Source organism: Pongo pygmaeus, chromosome 8 (assembly GCF_028885625.2).
Source record: "Pongo pygmaeus isolate AG05252 chromosome 8, NHGRI_mPonPyg2-v2.0_pri, whole genome shotgun sequence".
Taxonomy (NCBI): domain Eukaryota; kingdom Metazoa; phylum Chordata; class Mammalia; order Primates; family Hominidae; genus Pongo; species Pongo pygmaeus.
Genome location: NC_072381.2, coordinates 60,256,914 through 60,278,178, shown reverse-complemented (window position 1 = coordinate 60,278,178; position 21,265 = coordinate 60,256,914). Strand labels below are relative to the sequence as shown.

At 36.7% G+C, this 21,265-nt stretch overlaps 1 protein-coding gene across 9 annotated transcripts in view; it reads left to right on the top strand.

The window, feature by feature from the left end:
* NRG3 (neuregulin 3) overlaps nt 1-21,265 on the top strand; it is a 1,100,020-nt gene that overhangs the window by 410,001 nt on the left and 668,754 nt on the right. The gene's annotated exons all lie outside the window — the stretch shown is intronic.

The following is a 21,265-nucleotide window of genomic DNA, read 5'->3' as shown; positions in this document are numbered from 1 at the left end:
AAGCCAATTTCAAAAGGTCACATACTTCATGGCACCATTTATATAACATTCTTGAAATGACCCAAATATAGAAATGGAAAACAATGTGTAGTTTCCAGGGTTTAGGCAAGAGTTAAGCGTGGGAGGGAAGTGAGGAAGCTTATAAGAGGGATCCTTATGGTGAAGGAATATTCTGCATCTTGAAGGTGTCAATGTCAACATCTTTGTTGTGACACTGCATTATAGTTGTGTAAGTTATTACCTTTGGGAGAACTAGGTAGAGCTACATGGGATCAGTCTATTATTTCTTGCAGCTGCATGTCAATCTGCAATTATCTCAAAATAAAAAGTTGAATTCAGACAAAAGAAACAATACATGGAGGAGGCTTTTGGCCCCTATGGGAGTGCTCTCTTGATTCCCCTGTTAGAGAGGGAACTGTCTTTTCAGGTAAAAGATGGGCTCCTCAGCCTCCATCCCAGATGGTCTACATTGAGTTCAATTTTTTGTTAAGTCAAGAAGATCTGTACTTAGACAGCAATGTAAACACTTGGCAGACACTGCAAAAATGACCTCAGTACATACAATATTTGTCAGAAAGCTTACTTGGTATCAGCATTGTTCAGAAAAAAAATACTTGAAGACCACAATTCTAAAAACTTACCTCTAGAGCAAGCCTAGAGAGGAGAGAGCTGACTGCCTAAGTTCAATTATTATTGAGCCATCACGAAACTGTGTTTACAGAATCACACTTTGGTGATCCTAGAAAAAATGTCTTCCTTTAGTCAAAGAATGATAAAATTTCTTTGAGGCATTAAATTTCCTATGGGGATTGTGAATTATATGACCAATTTTTCTCCTTCTCTTAGGCTACTGAAATTCTACAGCTAATTTGATTTATTCTGTAGCAATGTGGGGGTCATTATATATGATTGTTCAGGCATGACCAACTATTTTTCCTCGGTTCCCCATCTTACCTTTAATTAATGTATCTTGTTAAAGTTTCTGAGTCTTTAGAAGCTGCCTTAAATCTCTATGTGAATAAATAAGGAATAAAGATAAATTTATCTTGATGTACCTGCTTCAGCCTCTTAATATCTCATAATTGCATAGGACTGTCCTGGAAGCATACTGAAAAATTAAAACAAAAAAAGACTTCTATTTCTGGAATTTTTCTATGTCTCCTTCAACCTTGTATTTAGCAAGCATATTTTTGCAATTTTTTTTCTTTCTCTATCTTGACTTCCTCTCCCTTGTTAGCGCTCTGATGAATCGGCCAGTTTGAATTTGCTACCCTGGTTTTTGGCCTTTGACATCCTCCCAGCAAACGCCCTGCTTGTCCTCTCACCGAGGATGAGAAGTATTCCATCCTATGCTCTCCCTCAGCTCTAAGGGATTCACTCAAAAAGAGAAAGAGCAATTAGGCCCCGGACATGCATTCTAACTTAATTTTAGCCTCAGTCTTCTCTGATGGAAACCATGCTTTAAACATTTCACTCCCCACTAAACTCAGTTCATATCACAAATCCTCCTCAAAATAATAGATTTATTTAACCTTAAGTAAAATTAACCTTGGATTGATCCAAGGTGAATAAAGCATTTTAGTTATAAATGGAAAGCATTGAGTCTGCCATTTCTAGACCCATTTCTAAGATGCCTAGGATGCATTAGATAATTTATATAAAGTGATGTTGTGCAACTAATAAACACATATTCTATTGATGAAGTGTGTGTATGTGTGTGTGTTTGAAAGTTTGGGAGTTACAGTCATATGCCACCTCCATATTGTGCTGTAAGACTTCTTAAGTCATCCTCAAGGAAGTGTTTGATCCCTCTTGCCTGTTACATATACAGACAATGCACTTTAAATACTACTTTAAAATCTGCATCAGTATTATATACCTGCTTGGCCCTAGGCTCCAGCTTCACCACATGATTTTCTCTCCAGATGAAATATACACACTACCTTGGGTTCTTCTGTGATTTTTCCTGTCTACTCACATTTCTTTATTTTTCACTCCTGGAATATCTGAATTCATCGTGCATAATTTCTGCTGTTTCATGTACTTGAGGAATGTAAATATTTGAGATCTGCAGCTACAGACAAATCAGTAGCCTTGTGGTTCTGTTTGTTCCCTTCTAGCTTTTAATTCTGATTTTTGACAGTTTCTGAATATGGTAAGTTATAGCCCTGCATTAGTAAGAACAATAAAATATAAATATATCAATTCCTAATGAAATTAAATAACTTGTGAAATAAATCAAGGAGCCCGGAAAATTTAAATGATAAAATTTAAGGATGAGATTCATGTGCTATTTGCTGACTAATGTAAAAAAATGTTCAACCTGTTTATGACTAATGTCAAATCTTAAAATTTAAATTGCACACGACCTTGGTCTGTTTTGTTTCACTATGATTATGACTAATCCCTCCCAAATTTATGACAGTTGAACTAATGCAATGTTGACTGTCAACAGTTGAATTCCTAAAACAAAAATAAATATGACTCGTTTCATTTAAGATGTAGATGGGATTCCATGGAAAAGGACAAAGATGGATGATTATGCTGTAATAGAATTGGTTGGTTGCCAACGATAAGCTTCAATATAAGAGTCGCAGGCGCATTGTAGTGGAATGAACAATGAACCTAGTGTCAAAATTTCTAACAGTATGACCTCGGTGGAGCCTGTTTTTGTTATCGAGGGTACATTTTTAATAGATGAGCCCCTCTGAGGTCTTGGGTAAAGTGAAGAATCGTAAACACATTCACTATTAGAATCTGAGGGAGTCTGTCATGTCCTCTTCCATACCCCGGGAGCTGGGTCTACCTAGTTCCCGAAATGGACACTCCAAAAATATCTTATAGGAAAAATAAAGAAAATTCTTTCTTCCTGTGAAACCTTTCAGCCCTCTCCAATTATTGTCAAATACAGTGATTTTTTACTCAGGAGGATTCAGTCTGCTATTTTAACCTCTGGCTTTAATGCTAAATATTCTAGCCTAATATTTCTACTATGTATATTTTCTCAACATCATCTACCAGTCAGTAGGGTACCTTGGTATTCATTTTCTTCTGAATTTATTCACTAATTCAACAAATACTTATTGAATTGTTTATGTGGCAGGAGCAGTGCTAAGTTCTGAGAACCCAAAAGTAAAAAAGGACAAAAAAAAAAAACCCTATTTTAGGGAGCTTTAAAAATTACATGGATACATGTAAAATTACTATAGTAAGTGCTATGAAGAAGAGATCTTGGTGCAGTCTATGCATATAATGGTAGCTTTTACTGATCATGGAGGTGAGACCAGGCTTTCCTGAGGAAGTAATTGTTCACCGGTATCTAGAGGATGAGCATGAGTAACTTGGTAAAAGGTTGGGCATGAGCATTCCAGGTGAAGAAAATGACACGTGAAGCAGTTGTGTGTTTGAGAGGGGTGTGGTAAATGTAAAGTCAGTGTGGCTGCAGCTCAGAGAGGAAGAGGAAGGCTGGAGAAGTAGTGGTGCTACTAATGTTTAAAATCATTCCAAAGGCAATGAGAAACCATCAACATTTATTAGGCAGGGTTGAGAGTGGGTGAAGTGACATGATCTGTTTTGTATCTGACAAGACCATCCTTCCTTGCATGCGGAGACTGGCTGCCTTGGTGGATGCAGGTGGACAAGGTAGCCAGTGGAGTGGTTGAGAGAAGAGATATTCACAGCTAAGATGATGGTGGTGGTAGAGGAAAGCAAGTGACACGAGTTTTTATTGGAGGATAAATTGGCTTAATTGTTATTTTAATTTAATTTATTTTTATTGATTAATAATATTTGTACATGTTTATGGGGAATATGTAATATTTTGACCATGCATACAAATTGTAATGATCAAATCAGCATATTCAGGAAATTTATCACTTCAAACATTTATCACTTCTTTGTGTTGGAAACATTTCAACTCTTTTCTTCTAGCTATTTTGAAATATACAATACATTGTTGTTAACTATAGTCATCATACTGTTCTATCTAACATCAGAACTTATTCCTTCTATATGAGTGTATGTATTTTTTTTTTTTAGATTTGGGGGATATATACATATATTTGTTTGTTACGTGGGTATATTTGGTGATGCTGGGATTTGGACTTCTAGTGAACCCATCTTCTAAACAGTGAACATAGTACCCAGTAGATAGTTCTTCAACCCTTTACTCCCTCCCTCCTTTCCTCCCCTCTTTTGGAGTCCCCAGTGTCTATTGTTTTCACCTTTATGTCCATGTGTACCCATTGTTTAGCTCCCATTTATACATGAGCAAATGTGGTATTTGATTTTCTGTTGATGCACAAATTCACATAGGACACTAGCCTCCTGCTGCATCCATGTTGCTGCAAATGAAATGACTTTATTCTTTATGGCTGCATAGTATTCCATGGTCTATATGTACCACATTTTCTTTATCCATTCCACTGTTGATGGATACTTAGGTTGATTCTATGACTTTGCTATTGTGAATAGTGCTACAATAAACATAAAAATGCAGATGACTTTTTGATAAAACATTTTTTTTTCCTTTGGGTAGATACTCAGTAGTAGGATTGCTGGGTCAAATGGTAGTTCTATTCTTAGTTCTTTGAGAAATTGAATTTGAGAATACATTTAGCAGGGCTTGGAGAGTGGGAGTTTAGGAAGCTGATGGTGAGGATCGGGGCAGATGACTGCCAATATTGCTTGGAATATGTAAATCAACCATTGGAGAGGAGGGCAACATATATAACATTATAGGAGCTTTTGACTGGTTTCTCTGCTTAGTAGGGAAGAAAATTCAGAATGAACAAGTGTGGCTCCCCGATTCTGACTAAATTCACCCATGAGAAAGCCCCTAAAGTTTTCTGACCCTTCACTTCGCTGATGTATTTTATGCATATGAAATGATACAGGTGAAAACTCTTTGAGATGGATTGGAATGTATAAATATAGGTTATTATAACATATTATAAATAATTGTATTACATTTTATATATTAAGTGTACATATGTATATAAGGCATATGTGCTATTGCACTTATTTATTGTATACATTGTGTTGTTTTTTTCCTTCAAGAAGTTCATAGAATGACAATATTATTTTGTATTAAGAAAAATCTGGACCGGGTGTAGTGGCTTGCTCCTGTAATCCCAGCACTTCGGGAGGCCGAGACAGGTGAATTGCTTGAGCTCAGGAGTTTGAGACGAACCTGGGCAACATGGCAAAACCTTGTCTCTACAAAAACTGCAAAAAAATTAGCTGGGCCTGGTTGCATGTGCTTGTAGTCCCAGCTACTGGAGAGGCTGAGGTGAGAGGATCACTTGAGTCCAGGAGGTGGAGGCTGCAGTGAGCTATGGTCTTGCCACTGCACTCCAGCCTGGGCAACAGAGTGGAGATTCTGTCAAAAAAAGAAAGAAAGAAAGAAAGAGAGAGGGAGAGAAAGAGAGAGATAATGACAGGGAGAGAGCAGGAAGGAAGGAAAGAAGGGAGGGAGGGAAGGAGGGAGGAAGGAAGAGATGGAGGGAGGGAGGGAGGGAAGGAAGGAAAGAAGGAAGGAACGAAGGGAGGGAGGGAGGAAGGAAGGAAGGAAGGAAGGTGTGGAATCTAACCCTCAGATCTATTTCTTAAGTATCTAAAAGTAGTGTGTTAATGGTGTGATGCTTATTTATTAAAACTGAATGAATGGATGGTAATTTTGTTAACATTTAGCTTTTAAAATCTATTGAATATATGAGCTCGTTTTACTATATGACACATTTAATATTTATAATTTTATTAAATTACAAGCAGACATAAGTAGACTTTTCATCTCTGTACCCTTGGCAACATATTTAGAAGGCAGTTAACCATCCATTGAGATGGAATATAAAGAGTAAGTCTGAAGTTTGCATTTCGATTTTGACAGTCATCACTAGATTATGCAAATGATAAAAAAAAAAAACCTTACTTCTTGCTAGTATCTGTGCTCAGTGTCCTTCCAACTCCATTCCTTTCTTTCATGTTAACACATCAAAGCCAATGAGGAATTCTATGCTGTGGACAGAATGCCTTGTCTACCTATGGCAGCAAGGGCCACTCTGAGATATGATATAGTGGAAATTAAAGAAAAATCTGCCTTTATTCCAGTTTTAGGATGTTTTGAGGAGAGGAATGTAGATTCCATCTTCTCATAGTGAGGTGTTCATTGGGGTTGTGGGAGAGGCCTTCTGTAGAAAGAGCTGAGGTAGGCTCCTCAAGGGGTTGGCATAGCAGGCTGCCCAGAATATACTGATACCAGATAGATTAGAGTGTTCAGAGAGATGGAGGCTTCCGTGGTTTTCTGACCCTGGAAGTGTATTGAGATCCAGTGGCATGCCATGAGTCTGAAGGGGAGCAACCCCACCCACCATGGAGATTGGTTTTAAAATGATGGGTCAGTTTCTAGACAAAAGACCTGACAAAAACTTAGGGATCTGCAGCCAAGTGAGAGGCAAGAAGAGTGGCTGAGTCAAGGATGACAAGAGGGCTGGTGTTCCCTGAGGTCAAAATGGTTGACAGAATAAGGGATCTGAGTGCTGTTCTAAGCACTCGACATATATTTAGTACACTTAATCTCTTTTCGCACCCTATGAGGTAATTACTCACGTAACTTCCATTTTGCAGATGAGAAAACTAAGTACAGAAAGGTTAAGTAACTTTCTCAGTATCACACAGCTAATAAATGGTAAGCCAGGATTTGATGTAGAAGTCTGGCCAGCAGGCTGTGTTGCAACCACTATCCATGAGCACATGAGCACAAAATCCATGAGCTATAGCGAAGAGGCCAGCATATTTAAAAATGGCCAAGTGGACCTCGGCTCCAATCAAGCCCTGTTTTTGTTTTTGTTTTTTATTGTTGTTGTTAGTTTGTTTCATTTTTTTTGAATAATACTTTACTGAAACAAAGTCATACTAATTCATTTTTGTATTGTCAGTGGCTGCTTTCCTGTTACAATATCAGAGTTGAGTAGCTGAAACAGAAACCCTGTGGGAGCCAAGACCTCAAATATTCACTATCTGGCCCTTGCAGAAAAAGTTTGTTGACTCTTGAAGTGGGCAAAAAGTATCAGAAACACCAACCAGAGGCACTCAATGAGAAACAAGGGAATCCCCCAATTCCATGAGATGCAAAAAACCATCGATGTATTTTTAGATGCCTTTTTATCTGTAGAAGCAGAAGGGATCATTTTATCCATGGGCAATCCCATCATACCTGAAAAGACATTTAACTACTGGCTTGGCCTAAAGTGTAAACTGTAAACCAGATTGGATATTTAATCAAGGGGCTCAGAAAAAAATGACACGAGTACACGGGTACACACACACACACACACACACACCATGTATTTGTGTATATACACATGCAAAGAATGCCAACTACATATACTAATGAAGTGTAAACACATTCTTAGTTTGGGGATTAATATTTGTTATGAGTTAGTATTTATGTTTTATGTTAATAAATATTTATTTGAGATACCTGCTGAAATATTGATGGGTGAAATTGATATGCTCTCCTGAATTTGTCTTAAAATATTATAGCAAATAAAATATAAAATGTGTTTGATGAGTATGGTGCAAAAGAATAGCCAAATTAATGATCATTGTTGAAGCTAAAGTCATTAATAGATGATGGTTTCTTATACCATTCCTTTTACTTTTGTGTGTTTGAAAATACCCATAATCAAAAGTTTTAAAAATTGCAATGTAACTTATTTAGACAGTTTTCATATTTTACCATGAAGTGAACACAGAAAAATTAAGTGGTTTCATTACACTCTTGTCATAATGTTCATCCCTTATTTTCTTTATACTATTGGGAAAGAACTAGTGAATTGGTTCGAGGCATAGCTAAGAAAAGAAGATGAGACACCTATTGGGGAGTTAAAAATTACTTAACAAATTTGTTTTCCCCTGTTTGCCATCACCACAAACATGAACTGAAGTGCGAGGAGTGGCAAATTGTACAGGGAAATTTATATCTACAGAAAATCACAAGCTAATAAAGTGTTCCCTAAAGGATTCTCTTAGATTCCCTGTAGGTAGATTATGAAATGGTTGAATTTCACATCAAACCCATTGGAAGGGTGGCAGATACACTCTGAGTTAAACACACACACACACACACACACACAAAACACCTTTCAGCCTGGTGCACTAGTGTCCACTTGTATTCCTATAGTCCCAGCTACTCAGGAGGCTGAGGTGGAAATATTGCTTGACCCAGGAGCTCAAATTCAGCTTGGGCAACATAGCAAGACCCCCATCTTGAAATTTAAAAAGAAGAAGAATAAAAAAAAAAAGAAAACAACTTTTGAAGATAATTTTCCTGTCCTTAAGAAGAGGAGATTAAATGTGCATTAAAATATCTCTTGCAGCAAGTAATTTGGATATATTTCATCAATATGTAATATTTGTGTTGTGTTTTAACAGTGGCGTGTGACATCTGTTGAAATAAAAGTTTTGTTATGTCAGTCAAGCTGACAGTAAAAAGACTGCAGAACAATTTTCTGACATGCTGCCCTACCAATTTAGCCCTGGCACTATAATTTCCATTTTGATTTCCAATTTGATCCAATGATTATGCATTCCTGCATTCTTAATTTTCAAGTATTTATGATTTCTCGATGTATTAAAATATTTATGTCTCTATTTGAAGAACTAAAATTCTCTATGTATCTAGCCATTTATTCTTTTAACGAATACTGTCTTGTGCCAGGCACTGTTGCAGGCACGGCAGGAATAGGAAGGAACAAGACAGAATCCTACTCTTTTAAATGAAATTGCTGCTATAGTATTCACTACAATATAGGATAGATGAATTTATCTACATCCTAGTATAGTTTCTGTTTACTGATACTAATCTATTCTGAAACAAGCAAATTAAAATTTCCCACTACAATTATTTTTATCACATTCTTTGCATTTTTTGATTTATACATTCAGTTTCCATTTTTATTATATATGTATATGTATACACATATATTCCTATATATATATATGTAAATAGTTGCCTTTATTTTTTATTTTTTTATTTTTTTTTGAGACAGAGTCTGGCTCTGTCGCCCAGGCTGGAGTGCAGTGGCGCGATCTCGGCTCACTGCAAGCTCCGCCTCCCGGGTTCACGCCATTCTCCTGCCTCAGCCTCCCGAGTAGCTGGGACTACAGGCGCCCGCCACTACGCCGGGCTAATTTTTTGTATTTTTAGTAGAGACAGGGTTTCACCGTGTTAGCCAGGATGGTCTTGATCTCCTGACCTCATGATCCGCCTGCCTCGGCCTCCCAAAGTGCTGGGATTACAGGCGTGAGCCACCGCACCCTGCCAGTTGCCTTTATTTTTAATAAAGAAGCACTTTACCCTGATTTTACTTTTAAGCTTAAATTCCACCTTGTCTGACCCTGATATTGCTAATTATGTCACTGTTACTAACTTTTGTTTTGGCCTGCTATATTGTTGCCCAGGCCTTTATTTAAGCTATTGATGATCACGTCACTTTTTTTTGTGTATTTCTTTTTGGAAATAACAAATGGCTTGGTTCTGTTTAACAATCTTAGTTAGTAGACTACCTTTTGATATGAAAATTGACTCCATTTAGAGAGAAGGTGGCAATATGTGTAATTTTTTTCTTTCCATTTATTTTATGTTATATTTTTTACTGTATGTTTTCTTTTGTCCTTTCCTATTTTTTTTTCAACTTGGTCAAAATACTATTTATATTTTCCTACCTGATTATTTGGCAGTTCTGTTTTTGACTCCATTAAAGGTTACCATCTGCAGAAGAAAAAGTTAATGTTGTACTTTAAATGAAATTTTTGCTGAAACCTATATTTATTTTACTAATGTTACTTATGGAAGAAAGGAAGAAGTTATTCCAAAAAAAATCTATACCATACCCACAGTTGCATATGGCAATTTATATTGAAGTTAAGTACAATTTAAATGTCCATTCCTAGCCACAATTTATCAGTAATCATACGTGTCTGTTGGCTACCATATTGTTATAGTGCGGATTTAGAGAACATTTTGATAGTCACATAAAATTCTGCTGAACAATAATAGTATAGTTTGTATAAACTGTATATACCATGTATATATTTTGTATACCATAATACATACATTTTGTAAGTTTGAGAGGTAATTGTTAGTAGGTTAGGTATTAATGATTAATAAAAAGTTCAATTTCCTAATACAAACATAAAAGGGCAATACAATTTCTCATCACAGACCTTTTAAAATAACATCAGAGTTTAAGTGAGGATTGTTTAACAATAAATTATTTAAGTTAATGAAGGATATCCCAAGATAACTTCTTGCAAACAAACTAGCCAGGACTCAATTTTGTGATGACAAGATTTCGAGTAACTTTAAATGTGACAAAAAAGGACCTTGGCCCCAATGTGTCTAATATGTATAGACTTCATGTCCTTAAGATATTGGACTTGTAAATAGTCTGAAGCTTCCGCCATTATTTCCATAATGTGTCGTAATATCTAGCTTAAGGCAATGTATTCTTAAGGCACTGGTGTCAATAGTTTTCTGTTTTTTAAGATGATTCATTATCTGTTCAATGAAACATGTGGCCTCCAGGATCAACCACAATTTTATCTGAAGTTGGTGACAATTTGGAAACTCAACATTTTATTTGACTTTTCTAGCATTAATAATCAAACACATATCTCTCTACTATTAGGTGGAAATATCTCTATTTTCTCCACCAAACACTTTCAAGGCTGTTTCTCCCTCTCAAGTAAGATAAACTTTAAAATAGGCTTGATGTTCACTCCATCTTCCACCTCAAAGCCTGGGTTTTATTAAAATAGTTCAGTAGTGTTATAGTCCAGAATACTTTAAGATTATCCTGTCATTACACCTCTTAATTTGAAAAATCTCATATATTTCCAGACAGCCTATGCTTATTGATTTACATACTACTGTGCGTGTATAAACACACACACATACACACACACAGAAGGACACACAACCTACCAGTCTTCCCCTCTTATCCTCTCCAATTCATCTGAGGACTCTATTATGATTTGAATGGGGAGGTGTTCTTACATCATTCCTTGAATATTGTCATCTGATGTGGTCAGTGACTGATAAAAATGTTTAAAGTCATAGTCTTTGTAACTACAAAATTAAAAAAACACTTAAACACTGTTAATTAGAAGATGAGTATAAATGCGCTGGGCACAGTGGCTCACACCTGTTATCCCAGCACTTTGGGAGGCTGAGGCGGGTGGATCACGAGGTCAGGAGTTCAAGACCAGCCTGGCCAAGATGGTGAAACTCCGTCTCTACTAAAAATACAAAAATTAGCCCGACATGGTGGCGAGTGCCTGTAATCCCAGCTACTCGGGAGGCTGAGGCAGAAAATTGCTTGAACCCGGGAGGCAGAGGTTGCAGTGAGCCGAGATCGCGCCACTGCACACCAGCCTGGGGGACAGAGCGAGACTCCGTCTCAAAAAATAAATAAATAAATAAAAAAGAAGATGAGTATAAAGGAACTTGGTTCCTTCCCCATGGATGTTTAGCTTGTTTAAAATGTTGCTATTACAAGCAATGTAACATGAATGACATTGTCATTTCCTGTGTAGGCCAGTATGCCTAGGATACAATCCCAGAAGTAGAATTGTGGTATAAGAGTGTGGGTTTGTATATTTTTATTAGATAGTGCCAAATTGTTTTACAAGGGTTTCTACAATCAACATTTCCACTAGAAATATACGGAAATCCCTGTCTTCCTGCAACAATTTTGGAGGTTTGGATTTTTCAAGCCAATCCGATAGGTAAAAAATTGTATCGCTGTGCAATTTAAACATATTTTTTCTTATTTTGAACGTGACTGGACTATGTTCATATGTCTAAGAGTCATTTGCAATTGCTGTTTCATAACTTTCTATTTCTTAGCCCATATCTTTTATCTGACCATTATCTTTTTCTTGTTTTCTAGGAGCACTTGACCTATTAGAAACATAAACTCTTTGCAGAGTAATTTATAGATAAAAATTATTTTTCCGGTTTATCGTTTGTCTTTTGATTTTACTTGCAGGGTTCTTTTTCCACTGAGCATTTTGAAATATTTTTGTAGTTGAATTTATCTCTCTTTATTTTTCCTTTCTCTCTTTCTTTCTTTTAGAGTTTCTGGATTTTGAGACTTTTTACTGTATTGGTCAGGATAGGTGAGGTTATGCTATTCCTAGCTCATGTGGTTGTTGGCAGAATTCAATTCCTTGCAGCTATAGGACTGACATCCCTGTTTTCTTGTTAGTTGTCAGCCTGGGGCTAATCTGAGTTCCTAGAGGACCTTGAAATTTCCTACCATCTTTCTTTTGATTACCTTAAAACCAACTGATTAGTGACTTTAATTACATCTGGGAAATTCTTTTACTTTAGCCATGTAATGTAATCTAATCATGGGTTGACATTCCATCATATTAACAGGTTCTGTCTATACTCAAGGGGAGGGATTATACCGAGAATCTTGGGAACTATCTTAAAAAGTTGACTATCACAGATCTTGAAGTTTCTCATCTTCTGGTTTGCATGTTTATTAAGTCATCAGATTTTTTTTTTTTTTTTGAGATGGAGTCTCACTCTGTCACCCAGGCTGGACTGCAGTGGCACGATCTCAGCTCACTGCAAGCTCTGTCTCCTGGTTTCATGCCATTCTCCTGCCTCAGCCTCCTGAGTAGCTGGGACTACAGGCGCCCACCACCACGCTCAGCTAATTTTTTTGTATTTTTAGTAGAGATGGGGTTTCACCGTGCTAGCCAGGATGGTCTTGATCTCCTGACCTTGTGATCCACCTGCCTCAGCCTCCCAAAATGTTGGGATTACAGGCGTGAGCTACCACGCCTGGCCCAAGTCATCAGATTCTTAAAGCAGGTTTATAACACATTTTAATATCTGATAGGACCACCTCTCTTGTTGCAATTCACTGGCTTATATTTATTTGATAAAATTTCCATATGGATTTTAGAATAAGCTTATCTTGTTCAAAAACCACTTTAGAGAATTTTATAAGCATCATGATAAGTTATACATGTTAACTTATGGAGGAGCGGCATGTAAGTGATGGAGAGGTTTCCTTTTCAATAAAACATTGACTTTCCATTTACTCAGACTCCTTTGGTTTCAGTTAATAGCTTTTTAATTTTTTTCTTATTATGGTTCTTATGTTTTATTTGTTTTAAGATATTTTATCTTTTTGTTTTGATTACATGTGGAATCTTTTACTAATATATCCTATAGTTATTATTATTTTCTTAAAAGCAAGCTACTGAATTCAGCATATTCATTATATACAGTAATTTTTCAGTTCATTCTCTTGGATTTTCTACTTATACAATTCTAACTGCTGTAAAAAGTGACAATTGTTCCTCTTCCTTAATTTTTTTATACATCCAATTTCTTTCATTTTCTAACTGACTGCTACTAAAATATAATTTTAAAGAATATTGGTGACTGGGGATATTGTTTTCTTATTCTCACACTAGTGGGAATACCTGCAAGGTTTGACATTAACCATGAAGCTATTCTAGGCTGAGATAGATATATTTATCTAGGAAAAGCTAGTATCCATCTATTACTGTTTTATTATTTTTTAAAAATAAATAATTATTGTTGAACTATGCCAAATGTATTTTAAAGCGTCAGTTGAGATGATTACATAATATTCCTTCTTGAACTTATTGATATGACTTTATATAAATAGATCTTTGATTATTGAACTATGCTTGGATTATTTGTATTTACACTTGATCATGATGTATTATTCTTTTTACATGCTGCTGCATTCAATTTGCTGATACTTTATATGGGGCTTTCACGTTACAATTATTAGGTAATATTGATGTATAGTAGATCTTGATCAGGTACTGGAACGACTATTAATAAAATATTTTTTAAACTAATTCAAAAAGTGTTCTTTTATAGTCTAACACTGTTTGAATAATATGATAATCTACTTTAAAAGTCTGGCAGAATTCAGCTGGGCGCAGTGGCTCACACCTGTAATCCCAGCACTTTGGGAGGCCGAGACAGGTGGATCACGAGGTCAGGAGATCCAGACCATCCTGGCGAATACGGTGAAACCCCGTCTCTACTAAAAATACAAAAAAATTAGCCAGGCGTGGTGGCGGCTGCCTGTAGTCCCAGCTAATCGGGAGGCTGAGGCAGGAGAATGGCGTGAACCGAAGAGGCAGAGCTTTCAGTGAGCCGAGATCACGCCACTGCACTCCACTCTGGGCGACAGAGCGAGACTCCCTCTTAAAAAAAAAAAAAAAAGAAAAAGAAAAAGGTGTCTGGCAGGACACATTCCAGCCTATTGCTTTTTTTGATGGGACAGGGAAGGGTTCTTTGAAAACTTCATGTATTTTGTCTGTTTAGATTTTGAATCTTCCATTAGTGAGTTTTGGTAAACTGTGTTTTTCTAGACTATTATTCACTTCATCAAGCTCTAGCTCTATGAAGTTTTGATATTCAGTACCAGTCTTTAAAATATTTGATTTTAATTTGCAATTTCCTCTAACATAAAGTTACAAACTTAATTTTTTAAATTCCTAGTTGGGAGAGCTCTTTGTCTTCCTGGTTAGTCATTAATTTCTTATTTTACTACATTTTTTTGAAGAATACTCTGTGCATTTTTGATATGTTTTGGGTGCTATTGCCAATTTTTGTTAATATCCCGTAGGCATATAAAAATTGTATTCTCTATTAAAGGACAAATGTTTTCTACACACGCACATATATACATAATGATAAACATATAGGTGTGGTATGTGCATATATATGTGTGTCAATATGACTTATCTTACTATTTATTCTTTTCTATATTTTTAAGTTCTTTTATTCACTTGTGTAATTATCTGTGAGAGATAAATTAAAATCACTCATTAAGGAAGAGGACAAAATTAACTTGGTTCTTTCCTGTTCAAACTCGTGTTTACTTTTATGATTAAGAGATAGAATTTGACATGAAGTCACTGGTTCATATTTTTTTCATTGTGTATATCGTAGGTTGTTAAATTATGTGAAGAAATCCAAGATTAGTATGATATTTTCCTTTTTAAAATTTAGGAAAGATATATTTTGGGCAATGAGGCCAAAATGATGAAGTCATTTAAAAATTCCAATACTTTACCAGGATGTTTCACAGTGTTGACTATTTGAACCAATTTCCTCACACATTAAAACATTTTCAATTTGGAGTCATCTTCCTTATTTTTCAACATTTTCTTATTAAAATATCTGTAATATTTATTAGGTTGATGCAAAAGTAATTGCAGGTTTTGCCATGGGCTATTTTTCCCTCCAATTTCATCTTTTTTTTTTCTGTCATTTAAAAAAATCTTCTATTTTAATTATTTTCCCTGAATTTTGCCAGCTAATATTTACATGGCATCTCTGGATTGTTTCACTATTTTTTTCACATTTTTTTACATGTATGCTTTGTAGGCTTTTTTTCTTTATAAATGTTGTTACTTCATTAATTTATTATGAATTCTTAGCTAAACATTTGGATACTTTTGCTTTATATCAGTATTTCTCACTTATGAGTGATCTACATCAAATGATAAATTCCCTTGCTATTTTTGATATTTTTTCTTTTTTTATTTTTATTTTATTTTATTTTTTAATTATGCTTTAAGTTTTAGGGTACATGTGCACAACATATAGGTTTGTTACATATGTATACATGTGTCATGTTGGTGTGCTGCACCCATTAACTCTTCATTTAACATTAGGTATATCTCCTAATGCTATCCCTCCCCCCTCCGCCCACCCCACAACAGGCCCTGGTGTGTGATGTTCCCCTTCCTGTGTCCATGTGTTCTCATTGTTCAATTCCCACCTATGAGTGAGAACATGCGGTGTTTGGTTTTTTGTCCTTGCGATAGTTTGCTGAGAATGATGGTTTCCAGCTTCATCCATGTCCCTACAAAGGACATGAACTCTTCATTTTTTATGGCTGCATAGTATTCCATGGCGTATATGTGCCACGTTTTCTTAATCCAGTCTATCATTGTTGGACATTTGGGTTGGTTCCAAGTCTTTGCTATTGTGAATAGTGCCGCAATAAACATACATGTGCATGTGTCTTTGTAGCGGCATGTTTTATAATCCTTTGGGTGTATACCCAGTAATGGGATGGCTGGGTCAAATGGTATTTCTAGTTCTAGATCCCTGAGGAATCGCCACACTGACTTCCACAATGGTTGAACTAGTTTACAGTCCCACTAACAGTGTAAAAGTGTTCCTATTTCTCCACATCCTCTCCAGCACCTGTTGTTTCCTGACTTTTTGATGATCGCCATTCTAACTGGTGTGAGATGGCATCTCATTGTTTTTTTGATTTGCATTTCTCTGATGGCCAGTGATGATGAGCATTTTTTCATGTGTCTGTTGGCTGCATAAATGTCTTCTTTTGAGAAGTGTCTGTTCATATCCTTCGCCTACTTTTTGATGGGGTTGTTTGTTTTTTTCTATTTTTTCTTAAAATACTATAAATTCTACTTAGTTTGAGGGCTACTTCCTCAAAATCTCATCTCTTATTCCAAAAAAGAAGTATAGTTTTTGAACTCCGAGTTAGCCCCTCATCTTCAAGAAGGCATTGATGGATTGATTGATTGATTGATTGAGACAGAATCTCCCTCTGTCACCCAGGCTGAATTTGGGATTACAGGCACGCGTCACCACGGCTGGCTAAGTATTGTATTTTTAGTTAAGAGGCGGGGTTCCACCATGTTGGCCAGGCTGATCTCGAACTCTTCACCTCAAGTGCTCTGCCTGCCTTGACCCCCCAAAATGCTGGGATTACAGGCATGAGCCACCATGCCCAGCCAGAAGGCCATTTTTGATGGGGCTGTCTGAGATTTTTCTGCTTTTGGGCTCTCTTGTAATATCCTATATGGCTTCTACTTGATTCAGCTATTTATGGAAGCCCTTACTGATATTTTTGAATATGCAGATTGGAATTGTCACCTAATGTCCCTGAAAATGGATTTTGTGTATATTAACATTGTTCGTGCTGCATCTTTATGATTACCAGAAAAATAATAGGGAAAAATTTGACATATGCAGCCGTGTTTATACCAATATTCCTCCTGTTTTTTAGTTCAAGTATTAATATGTAACTCTCAGAAGCTGTATTTTATTGGGATCTTTCCTGAATGTTCCACTTGCTCTGATTTTCTCTGGCTGCGGGGCTTCTCACATGTGCTAGGATTTTCTTTTCTCAGCTCTCTGGGACTCAGGCTGAGCTCCACCGTACCTTAAGCTAGAGCTGTGCCGTGGGTGGCAGGAAGTGCTGTGGTTTCCTCCACCTGATATAGTGAAAGCAGCGTGGGTTCTCTACTAAGGAGCCAGGAAAAGCCTCTGTTTTCCTTCTCTTCCAGAGGTTTCAGCCTAAGGTATAAACAAGACTTATCTCTCCCTCAACTGTTTGGAAGCTACTGAAATCAGGTATACTCATATGGACTGATACCATCATTTTTCTTCTTGGGATCCATACTTTTCTGCAAGACAGGTTCTTGCCAATATCCACTACTATTGCCCTCCCCTTGGAATTCTCCATCATTAATTCCTAAGATCCTGTCAAGCTCCGAATAGAGAAGCTTTTGGGAGTGAAGGAGAGCACAGATGTATTTAAGCCATGATCACCCATTCTCCCTCCTAATTTTGCCTATGAATGGGTTTTATACAAATTGTTATAAGATTGAAGAACTAGTGAAAAATAAATTGGTACAAGTTTTTAACACACTTCTTTATACTTATAAACTTCCAGGGGTGAAATTTGAAAGGAAAATTTTTGTTCTGCCACTTGTATTATTTCAAAGTCTTGCAGTATTTTGAAGTCTCCTAGTTACATTGAGGGTGATTATACTTCATTTTACAAATTGCTTTGCGTTACAAAAAAAAAAAAAAAGGTTTACAGTCTTTAAAGAAGCCCTTCACTGATTGGCTAATGGTTTCTGATGGTCTGTAGGGTCTAAATTTGAGCATCTGGGAGAATACCAGTTTCTCTATCCAAGCTGCCTAGCTGCAGGGAAAAGTGGGTAGACAATAGCCTGACTTCCAGGGAAATCATCTGTATTGCCGGTTAGGGCCAAAGTAGGTCAGTAAGAGTAGGGAGGCTAAAAAATTGACTGAAACAAAGAGGTGAGTAGCAAGCAATTATTAGGAGCAAAAACAAAGTCCTGGAATCACAGTGTCAGGGAGGTAAGGATCCAGGGTGAAGGTGTGAGCAGGTAAATTGGAAGGTGTTCTAAGCCAGCATGTAAACTCAGCATCTGCCAGTGCAATTTTTCCCAATACTGTCCTTCCTTGAATGTTTGTTAGCCTATTATTTTAATGGCAACATCAGCTTCAACCTCTCCTTGTCTCTTAACCCACTTAAACAATATGTGGCCATTCTATCTCCAAATTATTGCCCCAACCACACTCCCCTTCCTACTTTTGCTATAACTTCCTTTTCCATCCTCCATTATGTCTCCTGGAAAATTGCCGTCATTCCCTTAACTGGTTTCTTCAGAAGCCTCCAGTCTCTCCCTCCCATCCAATGCTGTCCCATCCAATACCTTCTCAATGCTGTCAGAGTAATCTTTTCATGTAAGAGTGACCTCCGATTGTAAGCGCGGCATTGCTGCAATATCATTTATCTCCATCATTATTGCAGTTTGTATTTTGCGATTGGAAGGATGGGGCAGGCACCAAAAATGTGATGTGACTTGTGCTGTATTTTCTGAGTAAGTCCAAGAGGTGAATTATGGATTTTTCTACCAGGCTGACTCAGGTTGAATGCTGTTCATTTCTGGGTTTGTGTCTATTATCCTGCAAATAATGAATACCCCTGAAATGTTAGTGTGCAATTATGCCATCGGGATAGAATAATTCTCTACAACATAAAACAGTTTTTGTACAACTATGAAAGTAGTCTGGAGATTTCAACTTTCATTCAAACAAAATTGAAAGAAAATGAATAATGTTGAGACAACTGAGCACAAAAGAATAATATCGTATTTTCCAAAATATACACATGAACCACTTTAGGCTATTGTATGTGAAAGGGCCATAAGGGTAGCTGGGTAGAATATGCCAGCAATTTCTTCCAATCATTTTTTTTATTGCGAAATACCATAAGAACTCTATCCAGGGACGGCAACTACATTTTTGGCAGGGGCAAGATACAAAAACTAGAGAGATAGTTGTTCATTCTTTGAGTAGCAATAAAAAATTCAGTCTTGCTCTCTCTCTCTCTCTTCCCCTCTCTTCCCTCTCTCCTCTCTCCCTCATTCTACTCCGTTAGAATACTTGTAAGATGTCATATCTAGGTAAAAGGAATACATCATCAGACAAGTATGAGCATTGGAAATTAGCCACTCAATGTAGCCAAACTTGGGGAAATGTATGTGTTGCTTACTCTAAGATTGAGCCAAATGAGAGTGACAGTTCTTTCTGGCTCCTCCCCTGATTACTGATGAGGCATTACTCTCTGAGTTGCTCTAAGATTGAGCCAAATGAGAGTGACAGTTCTTTCCGGCTCCTCCCGTGGTTACTGATGAGGTATTACTCTCTGAGTTGCCTATTAGGAAAGAGGAAGTGCGGTCATCTAGCATTATTCAGGAGGTGAATTTATAATGGTTCCTCATTGTTTAAAGCAATCTTTTATTTCTGTTAGATGTCTATACTTTTATCTAAAAGAATCATCTTTAAATAACTGACATCATACCACATTCCCTAAATGCTCCTGTGCAGCACAGTGTAATGACCTCTTCTCTTGTCTTCTTCTCTTCTTCACCTGTATAGAGATAGTGACAAATCAAGTCAATATCTGTGAAACAAATGTTCTCATGATTGTTAAAGCACTCACTGGCTGTGCTGAAATCTGGGTATATTTATTTTTCATCATAGCTAAATAAAATAAAAAACCGAATAGCAACAACAACAACAAACTCACAAAAATCTGGAAGATATGAATGTTCAGTGTGCTCTTGCTGACTGACATTTACCAAGCACTTTCCAGGAGCCAGATGCTAGGTACACTCCCTGTATTAACTCATTTCATACTCACACCAAATCTATGAAGGAGGGCTTACTATTGCCACCACTCCCCCAGTTTCTTATAGACAAAGAAACTGAGGCATAGAAAGGTTAATCATTTTGCCTGCAATCATTCAAATAATAAATGGTAGACCTGACATTTGTTCCCTGTGATCTTGATCCTCTCCATAGGATGAACTCAGTCTTATAGATGCTTTTTCAACCACGTCATCGTGATGACAGAACATTCTGGCTCTATTACTTTGAACAAATTATTCAACCTCTCTGCTAACTCAGGACAGTAAGACATATATGACAGAAATGTGTGAAGATTCAGTGATGTAACAGGTATAAAGTGTTCAGCACAGAAGCCTGGTGTAGGCCAGGCCCTCACTAAATATTGGTTGTCTTTTAGAGTGATTTTCTTCTACCTGAATACTCCTAAGCAAGGGTATTTTCTTCTCTATTTTATATCACTGATAGTTAACAGAGGGCATCTCACACAGGAAATGATCAAAAGAAAGGAAGAATTAGAGGGAAGCCTTGATTTACACAAGTGTTGGAAGCTGGCATTTCTGAAGAGGCCATTGAAGGCATACTGTCATATCTGAGTCTATAATGAAGACCAGAATTTTAGCAAATAACTTGAGAAAGTGTCCAAGCAAGCAGCAAAACTTATCCCTAGAAAAACTCATATATAAAAAGGTTGGCAGAAAATCTGAAATGCCATCAAGCAGGAGATAAAGATTTGGTACATTTCCATGGTCCATTTTCAATCTTTTTCCTTGTATCTTCTACCTCACCAGCTCCTAGCTCCTGCAGTGAAAGTTTGGGCCTGAAAGGCAAGAATGCAATGTGATTGTATTCACACCAAGTTGTAAATGTTGGGATTCTGTTCTTTCCTTAGATTTGTTTTGATTTTGTACTTGGATTAGGGGGTATTGCAAGATGGCACCTAGTGTATGAAAGCTATTAATTGCCAAGTAGGGGCAAAGGATCAAAAAAAAAGAGGAAAATTGTAGTAAAAAATATTTAGCAAGAGAGCTTGGATAAATTACAACTCCCTTAGAGCTTTCTTTTTTTTTTTTTCTATTTGTACAGCAATAGTAATTTTTGCTCAGTCAAAAGACTATGCTGAATAAATGGTGTTCATGAAAATGGATTGATAATTGAAAATGGATTGATAATTGTTGGCTGTCATGGTGGCTTATGCCTGTAATT